Below are 20,959 nucleotides of genomic sequence, written 5' to 3' on the forward strand. Positions count from 1 at the left end.
TATGGGGAGCTTTTCCTATACAGGTGTTTCAAAATGCAATGATTGTACACTTTTCTTTTCAACGACAGTGGTAAGCTCCCAGTCAGGATTCGGCAATGCGTGCCTGCTATGGCAAAGAAGTCAGACACGGCTTTGGACGACAAGAATGACGCTGACAGGAAGACGCAACAGCGTAGGCTTAGCCAGTGACAAAAGGAACAGCGTCTAGCCCGAGCCCCACTTGCGTAGCGCTGGCGATCCGGCTGCGAAACTCTGCACGGCCCACTTCTTCCTTACATCTTCCCCCCTCGCTGAGGCGAAGCCACTCAGGAGGCCTGAGGCGTCATGAGGTCGATGGGATCATGGTACGGCTTGAGGCAAGCGAAGGGCAGTTTCGCGGCCTCGGCGACGCAGGTCCGTAGGGGGGGGGCATTAGAGGTGCGATGACGTAGTTCACCGGAGAAGTTTGCTGTGGGACCCAGTAGGGTCTATGGTATCTGGAGACAAACTTGGTGGAGACACCTGGTGTCGAAGTAGGAGGCACCCACAACCAAACGAGAGCGCCAGGCGAAAACTGGTGGTGGGTGCGGCTGCTGCCATGAAGAAATTGCTGTAGTGCTTGTTCTTGCGTTGTAAGTGAGCGTGATAGTTGCCGACATTCTTCTGCATACAGGGTGGCTTCGGAAACCGGTGTACCTTCGGATAAGTCGGGACGGTGAGGAAGAATCGTGTCAATGGAAGATGACGGTTCTCGGCCATATAGTAGAAAGAAGGGAGAAAAAAGGCCAAAGCTTGTTATAGGCCGCGCAAAGGTCAAGACACAGCGAAGCTGTCCGATTGATTGCGTCTCTTGGTTGTAGCTAGCTTATCTCTCACTCTTTCTTTCTCTCGCTTTCTTTCTTTCTCTCTTTCTTTATCTATCTGCTTCTTTCTCTATCCTTCTTTCTCTCTCTCTCTCGCTCTCATTTTGTCTTTCTCTCTCCCAAAGGAAGGTGTGTTGCAATCGTCAGTACCATGGAACCATATGGTTCCGATAAATGCACGTTCTGCAAGCGTGGCTGTGGCTGTTTAACGCAGTGGTTAGGACACTCGCCTTGGGTTAGAATCCTCCCTTGCCGAAACGTTCAATTTGTTTTATTTATTTCTCTTGGGCGGCGAGCGGCGAAGTGCCAGGATGACGTCACGGCGCATGCGCTGTAGCGGGCAGCTGGCAGGAGCACAGCGCAGCCGTGTCTGTGTGGCGTCGCCTGGTTGCCATCGCTACGGCGCGGAAGTTTCGTGCCACACGCACAAATTACGGCTGGCGTAAACTGCGGAAGAAGACGATGACACTCAAGCCAATGCTGATGATGATAATTTCTTGGCACACGCACAAATTATGGCTGGCCTAAACTGCGGAGGAAGAAGACGACGCTCGAGCCAATGCTGGTGATGATAATTTCGTGGCACACGCACAAATTACGACTGGTTTAAACACCCTCGCTGTTAAAAAAACCCGTCGTTGCCTGGTTGCCGTATTGTAAGTGTACGTGATATAGGGAAGGATGATGTCCCAGTTGGTGCGGTTGGAGGCAACGTACATCGAAAGCATGTCCCCAAGAGTTCGATTAAAGCGCTCTGTCAAGCCCTTTGTTTGCGGTTGATATGCGGTGGAACAGCGATGAATAACGCGGCATTCAGTGAGACGCTCTTGAATGATATCGGCGAAAAATACCCGGCCTCGGTCGCTCAGGAGTTCGCGGGGAACGCCGTGATGCAGAACGAAGCGTTGAGGCAGGAAGGAGGCAACGTCACGAGCTGTCGCGGCTGGCAGAGCGGCCGTATTTGCATACATCGTGAGGTGGTCTATAGCCCCAATGCCCCAGCGATTTCCAGAAGCTGTGTATGGCAGACGCCCGTATAGGTCTATCCCAACCCGGTCAAAGGGTCACGAAGGGCACGGCAAAGGTTGCATTGGTCCAGAAGAGCGGCAAGGATCATGCTTACGGTGTTAATATTCTGTGCAAGAGCGAATGTACTTTTGCACAAAGGTGTAAATACCGCGCCAATAAAATCTATGACCTAGTCTGGTGTAGGTCTTGCAGAGACCAGCGCGCGCGCAATGGGGATGGGCGTTGAAACCAGTGCATACATCAGTGTGGAGCTGCCGGGGTATTACCAGTATTACTAGCAGTCATTTCCGGCCATCAGAACTTTAATTACGGTGATAAACGATTACGTCGGGGATGGCGAAGTGCGAAGCTTATCGGCGTAGCGCTCGGGATGGTCGGCGTGCAGGCGAATCAGAGAGGTTATCTATCAAAGATGAAATCCAGGATTCCTTGCGCTGCTCCAAAGCCATGTCGATAGATGCTAATGGGGGAAGTGCGTCGTCTAGGACGGAGACACTGACAATGTCGGCGTGGAGAGGCGAGCGCAGAAGAGCATCGGCATCGGCGTGCTTCTTCACTGAGCGGTAGACAACCCGGATGTCATACTCTTGGAGCCTCAGTGCCCACGGGGCTAGGCGGCCGCAGTGAGGACGAGAACCAGCAAAGTGCGTGGCGATGAGTAACGCCATCGAAGGACCGGCCGTACAGGTATGGGCGAAATTTTGTTATCGCCAAGATGATCGTTAGACAGTCTTTTTCCGTGACTCAATAATTCGCTTTACCTTCTGTGAGAGTGCGGCTCGCGCAAGCAACATATTCTTAGTAGCCGGGCTTTCGTTGGGCAAGCACAGCGCCAACACCAACATTGCTAGCATCCATATCAATTTCCATGGAAGCAGTTGGATCGAAATGGCTCAGTATCGGTGGTGTTGTGAGCAGGCGACGTAGCATCGCAAAGGCATCGTCGCAAGCCGGGAACCACGCGGAAATATTGCGGTCTCCCCGATGAAGCTCGGTCAGTGTTGCCATAATCAAAGCAAAATTTTGGATGAAGTGGCGGAAGTACGAGCATAGGCGAATGAAACTGCGCAAGTATTTTAGAGACGTGGGCCTCCGGAATTCTTTAACAGCACGTAGCTTAGCGGCATCAGGGATAACGCCGTCCTTCGACTCTACATGTCCAAGAATGGTCAGCTTGCGTGCCCCAACGTGACATTCTTTTGAAGTTTACTTGGAGGCCAGCGTCCGTGAGACAGCGTAAAACCTGCTCCAAGCGATGAAGGTGAGTAGGAAAATCTGATGCAAACACTACTACATCATCCAAATAACACAAGCACGTGTTCCATTTGAGGCCTCGAAGAATAGTATCCATTATCCGCTCAAAAGTGGCGGGTGCGTTGCAAAGGCCGAATGGCATCACACGAAATTCGTATAAGCCATCTGGTGTGATGAAAGCAGTTTTAGGCTTATCGTCTTCAGCCATAGCCACTTGCCAATAACCACAGTATAGATCTAGGGAGCAAAACAACTCTGCACCTTGTAAGCAGTCTAGGGCGTCGTCGATCCGCGGTAATGGGTAAATAATATTTCGGGTGGTCTTGTTTAGGCGACGGTAATCCACGCACAAGTGGATCGAACCATCCTTCTTTTTAACTAAAACAACTGGCGATGCACATGGACTGTCGGACGGTTCAATGACGCCATGCTTTAGCATTTCACCCACTTGCTCATCAATGACGCGGTGATCTGTTGACGATAGGCGGTATGGTCACTGTCGTAGCAGTGAGTAACCACCGGTGTCAATCCAGTGACACACAGTCGTCGTTCGGCTCAGAGAAGTGCTATGGCTCTCAAAAGCAGGGCGAAATTTGTCGAGGAGAAGGTCATGGCGTAACTTGGTCTTTAAGGCGTTGTTGGTGACGTCGCTGAAAATGTTCAGGCGATGTGGCAGTTACGGGACTACAGTAGAGGGTGCTGACCTGTGATGATCCAACAGGAAGTTCCAACGTGGTAAGGGTGACAGTGCCCAGAGATTCACCGTGAAGCAACGTAATCGGAAATGGGTAATGGTTGTATACATGAAGGAGAGTCGCACCAGCTTGAAGGCCAAGCCAGCGCGGTTGGGAGTGGGGAGAGGTGGTGATGAACGAAATCAGTGGAAGCTGTGAAGAGTACGGTCGAGTCGGAGGCAACGGCACAGGATACAGGTACCAAAACTGATGTGTGTGGAGTTATCTGTATGTCGTAAGTCAGGGACAACTTGGTGCAGGAAGCGAAACGTCGTCAGATATGTCATTTCCAAGCGATGAGAAGGTGACTTCTTCACGGGAGCAATCAATGACAGCTTGATGACGGCAAACAAAATCCCAACCTAAAATAATATCGTGGGAACAGTGGGGAAGAATGATCAACTTGACTATGTAGAGCACTCCTTGAATTTTAAGTCTGGCGGTACACGCAGCCACCGGCTGGATGTGCTGTGCTATGGCCGGACGGAGTAATGAACCGAAGAAAGGCGTCGTGACTTTTCGTATTGTGCGACATAGTTTTTGGCAATTACATATGTGGCGGCCCCTATGTCAATGAGGGCAAGCACAGAGACACCTTCAACTGCGACATCAATAACGTTTGACTGTTAAATAAGAGAGCTTGAGCGTTGCGACGACGAAGACACCGTTCTTGCCTCGGGAACTGAGCTACTTATTTTTCCGTGTCAGCGGTCGAGGGACGTCCACGCATCCGGGAGAATGAGCGACGACGTAGAGAAGGAGAACGGCGGTTAGAAACTGGCCGAACGCTTGTGCGGGGAGGGGGTAAATCGCGGTCTTAAGCGTAAGACAATGGATGGTCGTACGTAGCTGTGCGCGAGTCGTCACGTGGATGAAGTGGACGGTGGTGGGACATGCGTGCAACGTGTGCAGGAATACCACACGAATAGCAGATAGGCCGATTGCCCGCTGTGCGCCAGGGATTAATTACTTGATGGACTGGCGGTCATGGCGCCGTTGAGGTAAAAACATGGTCAGTCATCGGAGGCGGTGCCCGGAATTTCAGTGTACGTAGTCGTGCGACGGTGTAAGTCAGTTGGCCGCCCGCTCCAGTAGAAGGACCTCGGACACTTGTTCTTTTATAACGTGTCGTAGAGTCAGACTAAGGAACGAACATGACTTTGGCGGGTTGGAGATCAGGGAGAGCTGGCGAGCAACTTCTTCCCGCACGAAAGCCTCGGTCTGCGAAAAGAGGGTGGCATCTTGAAAAGGAGAGGTTAAGCTGGACAACGATTCCTGATGGGGAACAGGGCGGCGGGTGACAAGGCATTGTCGGTGGCGCTCGTCATAGCTTTGACATAGGTCAATATCTTGGGCAACAGTAGAGGGGCTCTTTGAAATGAGCATCTGAAACGCTTCCTCGTCGATACCTGTCAATATATGCTTGATTTATTGCCCTCAGTCATTGATGCATCGACGCGTTTACAGAGATCGATGACATCTTCGATATAGCTTGTGAAAGTCTCACCAGGCTGCTGAGAGCGCGACTGCAGATGCTGTTCGGCACGAAGCTTTCGAACAGCAGGGCGGTCGAAGACCTCCCTGAACTTTGTCTTGAACACAGTCCAGCTTGGGGATTTCGCTTTCGTGGTTCCGAAACGAAAAGTGGGCAATTGTGAGTTAAAAAGGGACGGTGGTTAAATTCATGGTCATCCCATTTGTTGTTCACACTGACGCGTTCATATGATGAGAGCCAGTCATCAACGTCGTTGTGATGTTATTGGGTGCAGGATCACTCCAGAAAGAGATAGAAGCAGCACGCAGAAGCACAAACACACATCAGACTTGTATTGGACACGTAATACATTGAAAGGGCACACACGTAACAGTTCCCCAAAATACGCTCTAGAAGACATGCAGATATATATAGGCTAGTTAAATGCAGTCTGCCTACAGTTCACGTAGAACCAGGTGTCGCCATGTCGGAGACGTCGAGGAGCCGGTGTCGGACAGCAGTGTCGGACAACAGGGTTGGATCGCCTCGTGGAACTCAGGTGGCCCTGCGCCACAGTCGATGTATCGGAGCCTCCGCGTGCCCGGTTACCCGATGGCGGGGTCTGCGCCCCGGAGCGCACTGCAGCAGCCCACCGGATCACGTCCACAGCTGGCGAGGTAGCCCTGTGGCCGCTCACCCGAACGCTCGATCAGCCAGGCTCAGGACCGCCAGCCCTCCTGGACCAGTTGCCCAGCGGAAGAACTGGACGAGGTAGCCCCTCAGCTGGTGACAGCTTTGATTGTGGTGCAGACGTAGTGACGCGGGTGGCGATAGCTCCTATGGGCCGGGCGCCCAGCGAGGAAGCTCCGCCATCGAACGCCGAACCTCGCGCACTGGTCACGCCACGGGCCACGCTCTCTCGAGCCACGCTTTTCGAGGCGCCACTGTCGACGCTCACCAATGGGTGTCGATGATGATGATGACGACCTTAAAGTACATACCCACTTATGGGTATTGGCCAAGAGTCGGTGTCCTCTTCGCCACCGCACGGCACACTGTTTTCATATGTTTGTTTGCCACTCCCGCGTGCAATATATTATGACAATACCCCCCTTTCCGAGAAAGTTGTTCACAACTATTCTAACACAAGGACGCGGGATGAAAACAAAAAAAGGGATAATGTCCTGTACGTTTGCCCGATTACTCATATGAGCACAAGGCACAAGTTGTTCATAGGTCACTGCGCACAGTTAAAGTACAAATTAAAACACAAAGTGCAGTTCTGTTACCAAAGCGTCTCACAGGGGAGTACGATTGGTTTGCACAGCTCACTATCAATGGGACGCCGGCTCCGTCGTTGCAGCAGCTCGACGAGAAATGGTCAGGCTCTGGAACAATGTTGCTGCGGTGTCAGTTAAAGAAGGTAGACGCGGGGCTTGGGGTCACGCGAAGCCTTCCGCTCCGACACGTGGCTCTCACCAGGTATGTTAACACTCGGGCCTACACCCGACCATGTCGCTGGCTCCCACGATCCTTCCTGGTTTCCTTGGAGGACGACGCTGAGGTTGGAAACCACGGGAAGCCTTGCAATTTGACTTGTGGCTCTCCTCAGGCAGGCCAACACTCGGTTGTGTAGGTTCCCGCTCTTCGTACTTTTTTAGCATATTGATATGAAATATTTTGTTCTTTCCAGAGACTGCAATGACATAGTCAAGGTCATTTTTTCGTTCTATGACTTGGAACGGCCTTTTCCATTGCATTAAAAGCTTGTTCGAGTCAGTTGGCAACAATATGAGCACTTTGTCGCCTGGACATAATTTCCTAGGGCGACTTTTCCTGACATAGTAGGTTTTTTTGGTTGTCACGAGCTTTCTGCAGCTGTACATGTGCGATCTTGCATGTCTCCTCCAGGCGATTGCGCAAATCAAAGACATAAGTGTATGTCGTTCGCGTTTCTTCATCTAGCTCCTCGTTCGTCCAGCAGTTCCCTTAATACCGTCAACGGTCCTCGGACGTGCCGGCCGTAAATGAGCTGAAAGGGAGAGAACCCGAGGCTTGCCTGTGGAACTTCTCTATATGCAAAAAGCAAAGGGGCAAAGTATCTGTCCCAAGATCGTGGTCTCTCTTGGCACATTCTCTGTAACATCATCTTCAGGGTGCCGTTAAACTTCTCGACGAGACCATTCGCCATCGCATGGTAGGGCGTCGTCTTGAGTAGCTTCACTGAGAGCAGTCGACTAACCTCTTTCATTAATTCCAACGTAAAGCTTGCTCCTTCGTCAGTGACTATTTCTTTTGGCAAACCGACGCGAGAAAAGATCTCGATCAGTGCTTCGGCAACATGAACTGCGTCGATTGCGGGGAGTGCTACAGCATCCGGATAACGAGTGGCAAAGTCGATTAACGTGAGAATATATTGGTTCCCATGGTCTGACTTTAGTGGAAAGGGCCCGATTAAATCAACAGCCATCCTTTCAAAAGGTGTACATATCAAAGGCATGTTACCCAGCGGGGCGACTCCTACTTTCCCTTTAGGGGTTGTCCTTTGGCACTTGTCGCACGACTTCACGAAGCGTTTTATGTCTCCGTGTACATCTGGCCAATAAAATTCTTGTAGGACACGATCGGTTGTTCTCCTGATACCTTGATGTCCTGCCATGATGCTTGCATGTGCCACTTCTAATATGGTATGTCTAAGTGATTTTGGGACGATCACTTGCTTAAATGCTCTGCCAGTAGCCAGGCGGTAAAGGCGATATAGCAATCCTTTCTCTTCTATAAATTCGTAGCTGTGGCCCTTACCAGAGTTGAACGACTTGCCCACTTTGGCAAAAATATGTTTCAGTGTCGGGTCTTTCCGCTGTTCTTCAGTGAGTTGCCCTTTAGTTACGTCACTGAAGACAATCGTCGGAACGCACAAAGGACGAGTCTTGCCTTGTTCTGGCTCTTCAGTTTTGGCTTTAGCCACGCTAGACACATGCTGAGTCTTCATGGGCGCCTTAGTCAGCTTCATTTCTATCGACGCCGACTCCTCGTTGGGAACAACGGGGTGCTTCCAGTCAGAATCCGGATCGTATGGTCCTCTGACGCCTGGAAGATTTCCCAGAACAAGGTCGTAGAGGGGCTCATTCATACAAGCCACTGTTAATTTGCCTGTAAAGTACGGTGTGTTCACTTGTATGACAGCTTCAGGCAGGTAGTTTGTTGAGCCGTCCTAGAAGAACCACGTTGTTTGTTTTTCCCGTCATATACACCTCTGGAACAAGTTCTCGTCTGGCAATTGCGGTATTACAACCGGTATCTCGTAATACTCGAACATTTCTTCCTAGCAGTCGGCCTTCAACCACTGGCATCCCGTCGACGAGGAAAGGTACAGTATTCCCAGGGTTCTCGTCGTCGCTGTAACTTGATCGGCGAGTCTTCTTTCCTGGACGCTTTGATGCTTTCACTGGACGAGTCCGAACTGGTTGAGATTCGGTAAGTGCACAGGAAGAACTCGGTTTGTTTTCCTCGTACTGATTTCGGCAATTGTCAGCTGTATGTCCCGTTCGGTCACATAACTTACACTTTTCCGTATGCTTAGGTGGGTTACGGCAGTCAGGTGCCAAATGTCCAAACCTTTGGCAGAGTATGCACTTGAGTTGCGGTTTCCTGGGAGCTTCAATGTTTTTCCCACCGGAATCCTTTGTGTCATCGAAACCTTTTCTAAGTTTGTCAAGTTCTGCGCTTCGAGAAAGCGATCTGTGAAGCTAGCAAGTTCGTCAAGGGATTTGCACTCTCGCTCTCTCAAGAAAATGACAAGCTTTGTTTGACTGCAGTGCAGAAACTGTTCAGAGATCATGTGATCTCGTAGACCTTCATACGTTTTCGGCACGCTAGCCATCTCAATCCAATGATCAAAATAGGCTGAAATTCTTGCTGCTAACTGTCTTCCAGTTTCGCCATCTACTGCTTGTGCTTTTCGAAACTTCTCTTGGTAGCCTCGAGCCGTGAATTGGAACCTTTGTAGTAATGCTTTTTTTACCTTCTGGTAGTCTAACGAATCGGCGGCAGCCATCCTGCCGATCACAGTTAAAGCTTCGCCAGTTAGACACATGCTCACAGCAAGAGCCCATTTTTCTTGTGGCCAATCTTGCCGTGTTGCTACGCGCTCAAATCGCTGTAAATACGCGTGCAAATCATCGCGTTTCTCGTCAAACAAAGGAAGTAGCTTCTGTGGATTGAGGGATAACTGAGGAAGTGCTGGGCGCAGGCAAAATTTCAGAAGCCTGTGCCGGCACATTCCGAGCTCCTTCCTGAAGCTGTAGCTTTAGCTGGAGGATCTCAAGCTTGCCTCTCGTCAGCTAAGCGCGCTAATTCAGCAGCCTCCTTGATGGCCTCTCGCTCCGCAGCTCTCTCGCTTTTTTGTTTTGCCTGTTCGGCCTCAATCCATCTGTGAAGTTCTGCGCCTGACAATCCTAGTTGGAGTCCTATAGCGGCGAGTTTCTCTAAATCCATGGTGCCGTCTACTAATGTGTGTCTGCGCTCAAGCGAAACTGCCCTCTTTCACTGATTTTACGAGTGAATCCTGGCAGGCTCGCCAGTTTGTGATGTTATTGGGTGCAGGATCACTCCAGAAAGAGATAGAAGCAGCACGCCGAAGCACAAACACACATCAGACTTGTATTGGACACGTAATACAATGAACAGCACACACGTAACAGTTCCCTAAACTACGCTCTAGAAGACATGCAGATATATATAGGCTAGTTAAATGCAGTCTGCCTACAGTTCATGTAGAAACAGGTGTCGCCATGTCGGAGACGTCGAGAAACCGGTGTCGGACAACAGGGTTGGATCGCCTCGTGAAGCTCAGGTGGCCCTGCGCCACAGTCGATGTACCGGAGCCTCCGCGTGCCCGGTTAGCCGATGGCGGGGTTTGTGTTCCGGAGAACACTGCGGCAGCCCACCAAGTCACGTCCACAGCTGGCGAGGTAGCCCCGTGGCCGCTCACCCGAACGCTCGATCAGCCAGGCTCAGGACCGCCAGCCCTCCTGGACCAGTTGCCCAGCGGAAGAACTGGACGAGGTAACCCTGTGGCCGCTCACCCGAACGCTCGAACAGCCAGGCTCAGGACCGCCAGCCCTCCTGGACCAGTTGCCCAGCGCAAGAACTGGACGAGGTGGCCCCTCAGCTGGTGACAGCTTTGATTGTGGTGCAGACGTAGCGGCGCGGGTGGCGATAGCTCCTATGGGCCGGACGCCCAGCGAGGAAGCTCTGTGCCGTCGAACGCCGAACCTCGCGCACTGCTCACGCCACGGGCCACGCTACCTCGAGCCACGCTTTTTGAGGCGCCACTGTCGACGTTCACCAGTCGGTGTCGATGATGATGATGACGACCTTAAAGTACATACCCACTCATGGGTATTGGCCAAGAGTCGTTGTCCTCTTCGCCACCGCACGGCACACTGTCTTCATATGTTTGTGTTTGTCACTCCCGCGTGCAATATATTATGACAGCTATACAGCGCAAATAGTGAATTGTAAAAGACAGTGTCGCAATCTACAGTGGTAAATTTTAGTTTCAGTTTTATTCATAATTATTCACATTCTCATGGAGTAGCGCAAAACTTCGCATGTTCGCACAATTGTTATGCGCACGTAAAATGAACCCTTCACGTACGAGCTTCCATAGGAAAACCATATAATTATTGTTTCGCTCATTAGTTCCAGACAAGACGCCACAACCATGTGATTCCACAAAAACCGCAGAATGCAATGCGAAGGGACAAGAATGCAAGCTTATCAACAACAAACCGACGTGCTTTGGTGAGTACCATTTCGAAACACTTTTCATTGGTTATACTAGCTTTTTTTATCTGTCCGTATGAGTATCTGCCACATCACATTTTGCTAGAAGTGTTGCCAATTCGGTGCTGGTGCTATGATTTCAGTACAGCTCATATTTCCCCAAACCAGAAAGAGTTCGGTGACGAGAACAAAAATGAAAATGCTAGCTATACAGCGCAAATAGTGAATTGTAAAAGACAATGTCGCAACATACAGTGGTAAGATTTAGTTTCAGTTTTATTCATAATTATTCACATTCTCATGGAGTAGCGCAAAACTTCGCATGTTCGCACAATTGTTATGCGCACGTAAAATGAACCCTTCACGTACGAGCTTCCATAGGAAAACCATATAATTATTGTTTCGTTCATTAGTTCCAGAAAAGCCGCCACAACCATGTGATTCCACAAAAACCGCAGAATGCAATGCGAAGGAAAAAGAATGCAAGCTTATCAACAACAAACCGACGTGCTTTGGTGAGCACCATTTCGAAACACTTTTCATTGGTTCAACTTGATTTTTAATCTGTCCGTATGAGTATCTGCCACATCACATTTTGCTAGAAGTGTCGCCAATTCGGTGCTGTTGCTATGATTTCAGTACAGCTCGTATTACCCTAAACCAGAAAGAGTTCGGTGACGAGAACAAAAATGAAAATGCTAGCTATACAGCGCAAATTGTGAATTGTAAAAGACAGTGTCGCAACATACAGTGGTAAATTTTAGTTTTAGTTTTATTCATACTTATTCACATTGTCATGGAGTTGCGCCAAACTTCGCATGTTCGCACAATTGTTATGCGCACGTAAAATGAACCCTTCACGTATGAGCTTCCATATGAAAATCATATAATTATTGTTTCGTTCATTAGTTCCAGAAAAGCCGCCACAACCATGTGATTCCACAAAAACCGCAGAATGCAATGCGAAGGGACAAGAATGCAAACTTATCAACAACAAACCGACGTGCTTTGGTGAGTACCATTTCGAAACACTTTTCATTGGTTATACTGGTTTTTTTTATCTGTCCGTATGAGTATCTGCCACATCACATTTTGCTAGAAGTGTCGCCAATTCGCTGCTGTTGCTATGATTTCAGTACAGCTCATATTTCCCCAAACCAGAAAGAGTTCGGTGACGAGAACAAAAATGAAAATGCTAGCTATACAGCGCAAATAGTGAATTGTAAAAGACAGTGTCGCAACATACAGTGGTAAATTTTAGTTTCAGTTTTATTCATAATTATTGACATTCTCATGGAGTAGCGCAAAACTTCGCATGTTCGCACAATTGTTATGCGCACGTAAAATGAACCCTTCACGTTTGAGCTTCCATAAGAAAACCACATAATTATTGTTTCGTTCATTAGTTCCAGAAAAGCCGCCACAACCATGTGATTCCACAAAAACCGCAGAATGCAATGCGAAGGGACAAGAATGCAAGCTTATCAACAACAAACCGACGTGCTTTGGTGAGTACTATTTCGAAACACTTTTCATTGGTTATACTATTTTTTTTTATCTGTCAGTATGAGTATCTGCCTCATCACATTTTGCTAGAAGTGTCGCCAATTCGCTGCTGTTGCTATGATTTCAGTACAGCTCATATTTTACCAAACCAGAAAGAGTTCGGTGACGAGAAAAAAATGAAACTGCTAGCTATACAGCGCAAATAGTGAATTGTAAAAGACAGTTTCGCAACATACAGTGGAAAATTTTAGTTTCAGTTTTATTCATAATTATTCACATTCTCATGGAGTAGCGCAGAACTTCGCACGTTCGCACAATTGTTATGCGCACGTAAAATGAACCCTTCACGTACGACCTTCCATAAGAAAACCATATAATTATTGTTTCGTTCATTAGTTCCAGAAAAGCCGCCACAACCATGTGATTTCACAAAAACCGCAGAATGCAATGCGAAGGGACAAGAATGCAAGCTTATCGATAACAAACCGACGTGCTTTGGTGAGTACCATTTCGAAACACTTTTCATTGGTTATACTAGTTTTTTTTTATCTGTCCGTATGAGTATCTGCCACATCACATTTTGCTAGAAGTGTCGCCAATTCGCTGCTGTTGCTATGATTTCAGTACAGCTCATATTTCCCAAACCAGAAAGAGTTCGGTGACGAGAACAAAAATGAAAATGCTAGCTATACAGCGCAAATAGTGAATTGTAAAAGACAGTGTCGCAACATACAGTGGTAAATTTTAGTTTCAGTTTTATTCATAATTATTCACATTCTCATGGAGTAGCGCAAAACTTCGCATGTTCGCACAATTGTTATGCGCACTTAAAATGAACCCTTCACGTAGGACCTTCCATAGGAAAACCATATAATTATTGTTTCGTTTATTAGTTCCAGAAAAGCCGCCACAACCATGTGATTCCACAAAAACCGCAGAATGCAATGCGAAGGGACAAGAATGCAAGCTTATCGACAACAAACCGACGTGCTTTGGTTAGTACTATTTCGAAACACTTTTCATTGGTTATACTGTTTTTTTTTATCTGTCGGTATGAGTATCTGCCACATCACATTTTGCTAGAAGTGTCGCCAATTCGCTGCTGTTGCTATGATTTCAGTACAGCTCATATTTCCCCAAACCAGAAAGAGTTCGGTGACGAGAACAAAAATGAAAATGCTAGCTATACAGCGCAAATAGTGAATTGTAAAAGACAGTGTCGCTACATACAGTGGTAAATTTTAGTTTCAGTTTTATTCATAACTATTGACATTCTCATGGAGTAGCGCAAAACTTCGCATGTTTGCACAATTGTTATGCGCACGTAAAATGAACCCTTCACGTACGAGCTTCCATAGGAAAACCATATAATTATTGTTTCGTTCACTAGTTCCAGAAAAGCCGCCACAACCATGTGATTCCACAAAAACCGCAGAATGCAATGCGAAGGGACAAGAATGCAAGCTTATCGACAACAAACCGACGTGCTTTGGTGAGTACCATTTCGAAACACTTTTCATTGGTTATACTAGTTTTTTTTATCTGTCCGTATGAGTATCTGCCACATCACATTTTGCTAGAAGTGTCGCCAATTCGCTGCTGTTGCTATGATTTCAGTACAGCTCATATTTCCCCAAACCAGAAAGAGTTCGGTGACGAGAACAAAAATGAAAATGCTAGCTATACAGCACAAATAGTGAATTGTAAAAGACAGTGTCGCAACATACATTGGTAAATTTTAGTTTCAGTTTTATTCATAATTATTCACATTCTCATGGAGTAGCGCAAGACTTCGCATGTTCGCACAATTGTTATGCACACGTAAAATGAACCCTTCACGTTTGAGCTTCCATAAGAAAACCACATAATTATTGTTTCGTTCATTAGTTCCAGAAAAGCCGCCACAACCATGTGATTCCACAAAAACCGCAGAATGCAATGCGAAGGGACAAGAATGCAAGCTTATCAACAACAAACCGACGTGCTTTGGTGAGTACCATTTCGAAACACTTTTCATTGGTTATACCAGTTAATTTATCTGTCCGTATGAGCATCTGGCACATCACATTTTGCTAGAAGTGTCGCCAATTCGCTGCTGTTGCTATGATTTCAGTACAGCTCATATTTCCCCAAACCAGAAAGAGTTCGGTGACGAGAACAAAAATGAAAATGCTTGCTATACAGCGCAAAAAGTGAATTGTAAAAGACAGTGTCGCCACATACAGTGGTAAATTTTAGTTTCAGTTTTATTCATAACTATTCACGTTCTCATGGAGTAGCGCAAAACTTCGCATGTTCGCACAACTGTTATGCGCACGTAAAATGAACCCTTCACATATGAGCTTCCATAGAAAAACCATATAATAATTGTTTCGTTCATTAGTTCCAGACAAGACGCCACAACCATGTGATTCCACAAAAACCGCAGAATGCAATGCGAAGGGACAAGAATGCAAACTTATCAACAACAAACCGACGTGCTTTGGTGAGTACCATTTCGAAACACTTTTAATTGGTTATACTAGTTTTTTTTATCTGTCCGTATGAGTATCTGCCACATCACATTTTGCTGGAAGTGTCACCAATTCGCTGCTGTTGCTATGATTTCAGTACAGCTGATATTTCCCCAAACCAGACAGAGTTCGGTGACGAGAACAAAAATGAAAATGCTAGCTATACAGCGCAAATAGTGAATTCTAAATGACAGTGTCGCAACATACAGTGGTAAATTTTAGTTTCAGTTTTATTCATAATTATTCACATTCTCATGGAGTAGCGCAAAACTTCGCATGTTCGCACAATTCTGATGCGCACGTAAAATGAACCCTTCACGTTTGAGCTTCCATAAGAAAACCACATAATTATTGTTTCGTTCATTAGTTCCAGAAAAGCCGCCACAACCATGTGATTCCACAAAAACCGCAGAATGCAATGCGAAGGGACAAGAATGCAAGCTTATCAACAACAAACCGACGTGCTTTGGTGAGTACTATTTCGAAACACTTTTCATTGGTTATACTAGTTTTTTTTATCTGTCAGTATGAGTATCTGCCTCATCACATTTTGCTAGAAGTGTCGCCAATTCGCTGCTGTTGCTATGATTTCAGTACAGCTCATATTTCCCCAAACCAGAAAGAGTTCGGTGACGAGAACAAAAATGAAACTGCTAGCTATACAGCGCAAATAGTGAATTGTAAAAGACAGTGTCGCAACATACAGTGGTAAATTTTAGTTTCAGTTTTATTCATAATTATTCACATTCTCATGGAGTAGCGCAAAACTTCGCACGTTCGCACAATTGTTATGCGCACGTAAAATGAACCCTTCACGTACGACCTTCCATAAGAAAACCATATAATTATTGTTTCGTTCATTAGTTCCAGAAAAGCCGCCACAACCATGTGATTCCACAAAAACCGCAGAATGCAATGCGAAGGGACAAGAATGCAAGCTTATCGACAACAAACCAACGTGCTTTGGTGAGTACCATTTCGAAACACTTTTCTTTGGTTATACTAGTTTTTTTATGTGTGCGTATGAGTATCTGCCACATCACATTTTGCTAGAAGTGTCGCCAATTCGCTGCTGTTGCTATGATTTCAGTACAGCTCATATTTCCCCAAACCAGAAAGAGTTCGGTGACGAGAACAAAAATGAAAATGCTAGCTATACAGCGCAAATAGTGAATTGTAAAAGACAGTGTCGCAACATACAGTGGTAAATTTTAGTTTCAGTTTTATTCATAATTATTCACATTCTCATGGAGTAGCGCAAAACTTCGCATGTTCGCACAATTGTTATGCGCACGTAAAATGAACCCTTCACGTACGAGCTTCCATAGGAAAACCATATAATTATTGTTTCGTTCATTAGTTCCAGAAAAGCCGCCACAACCATGTGATTCCACAAAAACCGCAGAATGCAATGCGAAGGGACAAGAATGCAAGCTTATCAACAACAAACCGACGTGCTTTGGTGAGCACCATTTCGAAACACTTTTCATTGGTTCAACTTGTTTTTTAATCTGTCCGTATGAGTATCTGCCACATCACATTTTGCTAGAAGTGTCGCCAATTCGGTGCTGTTGCTATGATTTCAGTACAGCTCGTATTACCTTAAACCAGAAAGAGTTCGGTGACGAGAACAAAAATGAAAATGCTAGCTATACAGCGCAAATTGTGAATTGTAAAAGACAGTGTCGCAACATACAGTGGTAAATTTTAGTTTTAGTTTTATTCATAATTATTCACATTGTCATGGAGTTGCGCCAAACTTCGCATGTTCGCACAATTGTTATGCGCACGTAAAATGAACCCTTCACGTATGAGCTTCCATATGAAAATCATATAATTATTGTTTCGTTCATTAGTTCCAGAAAAGCCGCCAAAACCATGTGATTCCACAAAAACCGCAGAATGCAATGCGAAGGGACAAGAATGCAAGCTTATCAACTACACACCGACGTGCTTTCGTGAGCACCATTTCGAAACACTTTTCATTGGTTCAACTTGTTTTTTAATCTGTCCGTATGAGTATCTGCCACATCACATTTTGCTAGAAGTGTCGCCAATTTGATACTGTTGCTATGATTTCAGTACAGCTCATATTTCCCCAAACCGGAAAGAGTTCGGTGACGAGAACAAAAATGAAAATGCTAGCTATACAGCGCAAATAGTGAATTGTAAAAAACAGTGTCGCAACATACAGTGGTAAATTTTAGTTTCAGTTTTATTCATAATTATTCACATTCTCATGGAGTAGCGCAAAACTTCGCATGTTCGCACAATTGTTATGCGCACGTAATGAACCCTTCACGTACGAGCTTCCAGAGGAAAAACGCTGATCCTGGTGCATTGTTCATCCATCACTACCTTAGTCGATGACAGTAAAAGCAGTGTGCCAGTATGGAACTGCATGTGATTGCACAACAGCACAAGAAAGACAATGAAGCGAAGACACACTAATACAACGCCAAGACAAAGCACGACAAGAATCAAGCTTCCGCATCAACTCAGAAACATTTTCAAGCTATTGCGGATGCCATCAACACGCCACAAACCGTCCCTTCGATGCTGGATCGAGCTTTGTTAGTACTGAGACCACCGAGCGTCACTGTCAGTGCGCGTAAGGCCGGCTGAGCGAATAAACCGTCGTGGTGACGTTCCGACGGCCGCTTCAAGAAATTGCCGTCCGCCGCCATTGCCTGTCCAAACATTTTTCGTCGTAGCGCATGCCGCCGCCATTTCGCAGCCATGGAGGCACTAGTTTCGGTCCCAACACTTTTCATCGCGTTGGTGTTGCGTGTTTGCATGTCTCTTCACCGTTGGTAGTTCCTAGAAAGATCTCTCAGAATCGCATTTTTTATCCCTAGCCGCTGATCGCGAGTAAACAGACAAGCATAGAGAATCTTCTGATCTCAAAGGCCACATCTGCGATTCCCCGATAGAAGGCTTGGCATCACTTCGCTATAGACCGTTTAACGATCTCTAAAACTACCAAGGTTATCCATAGACTCCTGTCCGTCGAAGTCCTTAGACTGTCGCAGCATTTGCCAATTCTACAAGGACAACGCCCAAATTCAGTTCGAAGCGTTTGTTGCTATCCGCAAGTATTGCAACACCGCAAACATTTCACGCGTGAAGTTCGTCAAAAGAGAAGTTCGCTTCATGTATTCGGGCTTTAGCTCATACTTCTCTTTTTCGCTCATAGGCGCGGCAACCGCCCCGAGCAAGAGCGCGGGTTCCACTGAGGAGTGTTTAATATATAAGCGCGTTCTGTGGTAGCTCTCTGCGAATGCGTTTGTGGCGCAATGGGTTACACTCGTCGGCGATTATCTGTCCGTATGAGTACTGCCACATCACATTTTGCTAGAAGTGTCGCCAATTCGCTGCTGTTGCTATGATTTCAGTACAGCTCATATTTCCCCAAACCAGAAAGAGTTCGGTGACGAGAACAAAAATGAAAATGCTAGCTATACAGCGCAATAGGTGAATTGTAAAAGACAGTGTCGCAACATACAGTGGTAAATTTTAGTTTCAGTTTTATTCATAATATTCACATTCTCATGGAGTAGCGCAAAACTTCGCATGTTCGCACAATGTTATGCGCACGTAAAATGAACCCTTCACGTATGAGCTTCCATAGAAAACCATATAATTAATTGTTTCGTTCATTAGTTCCAGAAAGACGCCACAACCATGTGATTCCACAAAAACCGCAGAATGCAATGCGAAGGGACAAGAATGCAAACTTATCAACAACAAACCGACGTGCTTTGTGAGTACCATTTCGAAACACTTTTCATTGGTTATACTAGTTTTTTTTTATCTGTCCGTATGAGTATCTGCCACATCACATTTTGCTAGAAGTGTCGCCAATTCGCTGCTGTTGCTATGATTTCAGTACAGCTCATATTTCCCCAAACCAGAAAGAGTTCGGTGACGAGAACAAAAATGAAAATGCTAGCTATACAGCGCAAATAGTGAATTGTAAAAGACAGTGTCGCAACATACAGTGGTAAATTTTAGTTTCAGTTTTATTCATAATTATTCACATTCTCATGGAGTAGCGCAAAACTTCGCATGTTCGCACAATTGTTATGCGCACGTAAAATGAACCCTTCACGTAGGAGCTTCCATAGGAAAACCATATAATTATTGTTTCGTTCATTAGTTCCAGAAAAGCCGCCACAACCATGTGATTCCACAAAAACCGCAGAATGCAATGCGAAGGGACAAGAATGCAAGCTTATCGACAACAAACCGACGTGCTTTGGTGAGTACTATTTCGAAACACTTTTCATTGGTTATACTAGTTTTTTTTATCTGTCGGTATGAGTATCTGCCACATCACATTTTGCTAGAAGTGTCGCCAATTCGCTGCTGTTGCTATGATTTCAGTACAGCTCATATTTCCCCAAACCAGAAAGAGTTCGGTGACGAGAACAAAAATGAAAATGCTAGCTATACAGCGCAAATAGTGAATTGTAAAAGACAGTGTCGCAACATACAGTGGTAAATTTTAGTTTCAGTTTTATTCATAACTATTACATTCTCATGGAGTAGCGCAAAACTTCGCATGTTTCGCACAATTGTTATGCGCACGTAAAATGAACCCTTCACGTACGAGCTTCCATAGGAAAACCATATAATTATTGTTTCGTTCATTAGTTCCAGAAAAGCCGCCACAACCATGTGATTCCACAAAAACCGCAGAATGCAATGCGAAGGGACAAGAATGCAAGCTTATCAACAACAAACCGACGTGCTTTGGTGAGTACCATTTCGAAACACTTTTCATTGGTTATACCTAGTTTATTTATCTGTCCGTATGAGTCATCTGCACATCACATTTTGCTAGAAGTGTCGCCAATTCGCTGCTGTTGCTATGATTTCAGTACAGCTCATATTTCCCCAAACCAGAAAGAGTTCGGTGACGAGAACAAAAATGAAAATGCTAGCTATACAGCGCAAAAAGTGAATTGTAAAAGACAGTGTCGCAACATACAGTGGTAAATTTTAGTTTCAGTTTTATTCATAACTATTCACGTTCTCATGGAGTAGCGCAAAACTTCGCATGTTCGCACAACTGTTATGCGCACGTAAAATGAACCCTTCACAGTATGAGCTTCCATAGAAAAACCATATAATATTGTTTCGTTCATTAGTTCCAGACAAGCCGCCACAACCATGTGATTCCACAAAAACCGCAGAATGCAATGCGAAGGGACAAGAATGCAAGCTTATCAACAACAAACCGACGTGCTTTGGTGAGTACCATTTCGAAACACTTTTAATTGGTTATACTAGTTTTTTTTATCTGTCGTATGAGTATCTGCCACATCACATTTTGCTATAAGTGTCGCCAATTCGCTGCTGTTGCTATGATTTCAGTACAGCTCATATTTCCCCAAACCAAAGAGTTCGGTGACGAGAACAAAAGAAAATGCTAGCATACAGCGCAAATAGTGAATTGTAAAAGACAGTGTCGCAACATACAGTGGTAAATTTTAGTTTCAGTTTTATTCATAATTATTCACATTCTCATGGAGTAGCGCAAAACTTCGCATGTTCGCACAATGTTATGCGCACGTAAAATGAACCCTTCACGTACGAGCTTCCATAGGAAAACCATATAATTATTGTTTCGTTCATTAGTTCCAGAAAAGCCGCCACAACCATGTGATTCCACAAAAACCGCAGAATGCAATGCGAAGGACAAGAATGCAAGCTTATCAACAACAAACCGACGTGCTTTGGTGAGTACCATTTCGAAACACTTTTCATTGGTTATACTAGCTTTTTTATCTGTCCGTATGAGTATCTGCCACA

The 20,959-nt window shown here is 45.9% G+C and overlaps 1 protein-coding gene and 1 long non-coding RNA gene across 9 annotated transcripts in view; one reads left to right on the forward strand and one right to left on the reverse strand.

Moving 5' to 3' along the window:
• The window catches only part of LOC119453576 (neurofilament heavy polypeptide-like), a 512,698-nt gene that overhangs the window by 455,090 nt on the left and 36,649 nt on the right, over positions 1–20,959 (reverse strand). The window lies entirely within an intron of this gene.
• On the forward strand, positions 13,529–20,844 carry LOC125945887 (uncharacterized). Of its 8 annotated transcripts, none has more exons than XR_007467185.1 (6): positions 13,529–13,624; positions 14,020–14,121; positions 14,517–14,618; positions 15,013–15,114; positions 19,302–19,403; positions 20,786–20,844. It is a non-coding gene; the product is annotated as an uncharacterized LOC125945887 (long non-coding RNA). The 8 variants fall into 8 exon arrangements; XR_007467184.1 differs by lacking the exon at positions 20,786–20,844 and adding an exon at positions 20,302–20,393; XR_007467187.1 differs by lacking the exons at positions 19,302–19,403; positions 20,786–20,844 and adding exons at positions 19,799–19,900; positions 20,296–20,305.

Source organism: Dermacentor silvarum, chromosome 5 (assembly GCF_013339745.2).
Source record: "Dermacentor silvarum isolate Dsil-2018 chromosome 5, BIME_Dsil_1.4, whole genome shotgun sequence".
Classification (NCBI taxonomy): domain Eukaryota; kingdom Metazoa; phylum Arthropoda; class Arachnida; order Ixodida; family Ixodidae; genus Dermacentor; species Dermacentor silvarum.